The following is a 5,356-nucleotide window of genomic DNA, read 5'->3' as shown; positions in this document are numbered from 1 at the left end:
GAGAGAGAGAGAGAGAGAGAGGGGGGGGGAGAGACAGGGAGAGGCAGAGAGAGAGAGAGGGGAAGAAAGAGAGACAGGGAGAGGCAGAGAGAGAGAAGTGCTTATCACGGTGCGAGGGCGCGAGGATAATGAGGACCTCTCTGTGAGTAATAGCGGCTCTTTCGAGCCGTCCGCCACGCTTAAGCGTTATCCGGCAACGGGCCGTCCTCCTCTCGGTATCCTCTTACGCGGGAGGGAATCTCCCGCGCCAGGACTCCCGAAGGCGGTTCATGTTGCTACCGCCTACTCCCGGAGAGAGCAGGCTCTCGTCTGCTCTCAGAAAGCGGACGTTAAAGCCGGCGAAGGATTAATGTCCCCATCCGCCGTGGTGCATTGTGACGCTCGGGAAGCCCGCGAGAGTCGCGCTGCGCTATGCATCACTCCGGTTGCGGCGCGCGCGTACGCGACTCGCGGTTGCGAGTCCTCCGTAAGCTCGGGCAAAGTTATATTAATGACACCGTCGTTAGTTGCACGCCGGGACATTTGTATGCTTGTTGCCCGGCAAGAAGCGCGGCTTGATAAACACGCGCGCCACGACTCGCCCCTTCGCGAAAGCCCCGCGATACATATGCATGAATAGCGCGGGGGACGCGGGGAGTATCGGTGCGTGTAGGATCTGGTTAACATCCGAGAAGAACGGCGCGATTTTTCCACGCCTCGATCTCTTTCACCGGTAACGTGTCCGCCAAGAGCGGATCATGTCATCGTCTTCGATAAGATCTTTCAATCGCAGGAATAATGGCGGACGTTGCGTGTGTGAGTGCGTGCGGAGGGAGATTTCTCCCTGAGAAATTGGATCGGTATAGGTCAGCGCGGCACCACTTAAAAAAGAAAAAAGTTGCATAGTTTCATAGTTTAAAGCACGCAGGAAATTTTTGTTGGATAGATAGTTTCGTCAGATGTATTTGTAATCTGATGGTATACAGATTTACCACACGTAATCAGAAAAATAAAAAGCATCCTATGCATTTTTGATGCCGTAGCTCGAATTGCTTGTTATTTCTAATGCCAGTTCGGCGAACAATTTTACTTCAATTTTAACTATTGTGTAACGTATAGTACTACTGCACAGAGAGTATTTCGCAGCAAAAATTATTATAGAACTCGGTAAGAAAAGATTGACATTCTGCAGTGATTGATCATACTTCTATTTCATATGTGCTATTTATATTTTAGGAAATAGAATTTTTTCTAGCTCTTATGAGCACACACACACACATACACACACAAATTCGATTCTAAGAACAGAAATTCTGTTTCCTCAACTAAAACGGTTTGTTCGTTGTCAAATTAATTTTTTTCTCATTATTGAATTCTATTATTAAAGCAACGTATGGCATATATGAGAGATATAATGCGGTATAGAAATTTTTGTGCACAAAGCTATTGAAAAAATTCCATACATCTTGTAAGAAATTACTTTTGCTTGCAGTTTTTTTTATTGCTCTCTAAATGTCTCATATTTCTTAAAATTTCTACGATATTATAAATGTATCCTAACCAAGACTACTATGGTGCTTCTTTGGTTGATAAATGTTCTTATTTTCGAGAAAAGTCTTCTCTGCGCGTACGGTTGCGCATTGCAGCTGGGAAGAGTCGTGATTCGAAAAGTTTTCCACCACGGGAGGAGAATAATCTCGATCTAATTTTAACTCGTTCCTCAATTTCCGTTAACACGCGGAGATAACTGCGCTATCTCGGAGTGGCCATTTAAATCTGAGGGCGATTTCATCGTCTTTTCGCCCGCTCGAGGGTTAAGAGGATTTCGCATTCCCGTCGACTCTTTTTCACGCGCTCGTCTCTCGCTCTCCTTCCTTAGCTTCCTTCTCGTTTTCTTTCTCGGTTGCAACCGGCGGTTTCGCGGATATCACGCGGCCCATCTCGTTTATTAAAGTTCGAGAGGTGCCACTTTCCAGCCGGGCGGAGACGAAGGCAGCTCCGGGAGATTGGCTCGATCCTATCTCTCCCGTGCTTCCCCGTTAATTTCGAGCAATTAATGAGCGGTGCATCCCGCCGGCGATCTCCCGACGAAAGTATCGAGGAAACAGTTACGAATTGTTCCGCCGAGTGGGCGAGTTGCTTTTGAGTAATTAATCTGGTAATTTGTCCGCGGGCGAGAGGGAGGCGTTTCTCTCTTCTATTCGTCAGCTTTGCCGAGACGTCGTCCTTTCCTTTTGTCTTCTCAGCTACCATTGTACCGCGAGGATATATCATTATAAAATTAGTTTAGCCTTAAAACATCATAGATTCCCTGTCGCTAAGGGCAAATGTATTTTTTCTTCTGTTTATTAATGATTATTATTTATACGTTACTGTCCTAATAGAAGTTGAACTTCGTCTGTGCTTAGTCACGAAATAGTAAATTCGTGTCTAACATCACTTAGTAGCCAGCAATGCAACGCTCATTTCTCTTAGTAATTAGATAAATAAGTCAGAGTACGATTAAAGTTCTGTTTTCTTCACATCAATTCAATAAATTTATTTATGCTACAGTCCCTTTGCAAACGATGGCAAGCAATACAACGCGATTGACACAATTAGCTATATAGTTGTGTAAGAATGATCCAACTCATATTTCGGGAAAAATGAAAATAAAACTAAATACATTATTTAAAAAGTATAAATAGAACTGAGGTTATATATTATGAGGATAAATAAGTTGCTAACCAGCAACATAATGCTCAATCTTGCCTTTTTGGGATCTGTATAAAATTAACGTAATCTCAATTTTGATTTACTATCTAATTCTAAAATGCTAATAATTATATAGTGGCTAGATTATGTATTTTAGAGTAGACAGCGCCATCTACTCTATCATATTTAATAGCTAGACAACGGCTAGATCACAAATTCAATTTTGTATTTCAGTAAATGACCAACTAATAACCAAGCTAAAAAATTTTAATAGAAAAAATAGTAACGAGCTAAAAAATTTAATCTAACCTGTTAGATATTAACCCTAACTAGCTACCCACTAGCTTTTGATGATTCAGGCTGACTAATCATATTTCTACTCGGGCGTATTATATTTTTGAGCCTAACCTTTTCCTCTTATTTCTACGTCATTAGACGAAGCTTTTAGAGTAGCTTGAACTTTCGGAAATATTTTAAGTCTAGTTTCATTCTCTTTCTGTCCCGAAGAAAAATGGCGCGCTTTCTCTGGTTGACAGGCCGCGTATTAGAGACTAATCTGCGAGATGGCAACCAGCCTCCTTTGATCTCTTTCTGCTAAGGATTACTCGTGTAATTACGGTCGTTTCGGGAATAATGAGAGAAGAAATTTCTGTCGACAACACGCGCGGGAAGGGTTGAATGACGGAAATGGGACGATCATGAGATTGCATTGGAGGACGATTCCTTTCCTCCAATCTTTCACTTCCACTTCCAGAGCGATTAAATCGCGATGTACCGTCGCCAATACGTTCACGTTGCACTTTTGTTTACGCGGCGAAAGGAAGAGATTTCTAAGTACTGAAATTATTTTACCTTTCTATTGCCTGGGACGATTGTAGTTCCCGGCGAAAGCAAATCATAGAGCGCTCAGCAAAATTTTTGTAGCAACTCCTAAAGAGGGATTCACAAAATATTTTCGCAGAGAGTTTCCACTGAGGATATAAATATTCATTAACCAAAGAAAGATCATAGTAATCTTGCCTAGCTAGGATTTGTAATGTAAAATGTACTTGTAACGTAGCAGAATTTTCAAGAAAGTATGAGAGCAATTTATATTTAGAGAGCAAAAAATAAAATTGTGTGCAGAAGTAATTTTATTCAAGAAGTATGACCTTGGCAACCTTGGCAGAAAAACCGAAAGGCAGAAGTCAGTCAGAAACTGGTAGAAGAATCGAAATTTGACTATCATCTGATCACCAGTGCAATTGGCTTCTGCCTTTCTGTTTTTGGCTTTTCAGTCGTATTCTCCTCAAGACTTAAGTTACGAGGAATGGAAACGTCGAGCTGCGTGACAACGAGTCGTCGTGTTTCTAGCTCGTTGGGATTCTTTCCAGCGGCGGGCATTTTTGCGGCGTTTTACGGGGCGCGTCTCTCTAGTAACATTATATCTGTCGCTCGGCCGGCTGCTCTGGGGGAAGCTAACGTTTCATTCCAGCTCAACGAGCCCACCAGAAAAAATCACTGTGGTTTACGGAATGGTCGCGCGCCGACGATATTCTTATAATACTTCCGAAGGCGATCTCGTCCGAGAAACGCGCGCGTTGCGTCAGCGACGTCCGCGGATCCGATCGAGTTGTTTTTGCGGGGCGGTTTCGCAAGCGCGGAAGGAGAAACGCGTACGACCGTCGTGAATATTTCGATTACATATTTTTATTCCACGATAGATTGGATTCCGCGTTCGTCGTAATTTCGCGGAGATACCGACGGTTTTTGCCCAGCGGGAAATTGGACTCTCCGTAATCGTCTGCGTGTTGCAAAACGATTACACGTACGCTTCGCTTCTCTCGCCATCATCCCACTCTTAGTCGAGACGTGAGTCCCCTCTTTATCCAACTTTTTCCGGGGACTCTTTTTCATTTGCACAACTATAAGTTTTTTGTAATTTTTTTCTATAAGGTTTGTAAGGATTCCTTTTGTTTAATTGAAGCATGTAGAAAGTTATTGAATGTGGTGATATGCAATGTTTGTGGTTGGTCATCGAAAGATGAGTCTTTTCGCAAGGATTAAGCGTTCATATTTGTCATTTTCGCTTTTCATGCCTGATCTTTATCGGAGAATTTACTGATTTACGATTTTCCTATTATCGTAATCTTCTCGCGGAATATTCACTTTAGTTTGTTACACAACTGTGCATGCAAAAAAAATTTCAGTTGGTGCAACCAAATAGAAACCAATTGAAAATTAGGTGATCAGAAACAATATCTCTGTTATGAAAAGTAATATTTCTGTTGTCGCAAAATATTCGTCTGAAGATTCAACGATATTAGAACTCGGTTGAGGTAACTGAGAACAATTGACTATACAGAAACCTCATATAAGAATTTTTCTGTTCCTACAGTCGAGTTTTCGTTTGATCTCTGAGCAACTAAAAATGCGTTGGCTGCACCAACAGAATTGTTTTTTGTGTGTGATATTCTGTAAAAACAGAAAAAAAATATATATATTTTCTCGCGGAATATTTACTTTAGTTTGTTACACAACTGTGTGATATTCTGCAAAAACAGAAAAAAAAAATATATATATATAATAACAGAAAATATATAAATATATAAATATATAAATAAATATATATATATATATATATATATATATATATATATATATATATATATATATATATATATATATATATATATATATATAT

This window comes from Odontomachus brunneus, unplaced genomic scaffold (assembly GCF_010583005.1).
Source record: "Odontomachus brunneus isolate Ranch 3 - 2012 unplaced genomic scaffold, Obru_v1 Obru_scaffold_254, whole genome shotgun sequence".
In the NCBI taxonomy this organism is placed as follows: Eukaryota; Metazoa; Arthropoda; class Insecta; order Hymenoptera; family Formicidae; genus Odontomachus; species Odontomachus brunneus.
This window is presented reverse-complemented; position numbering follows the sequence as displayed.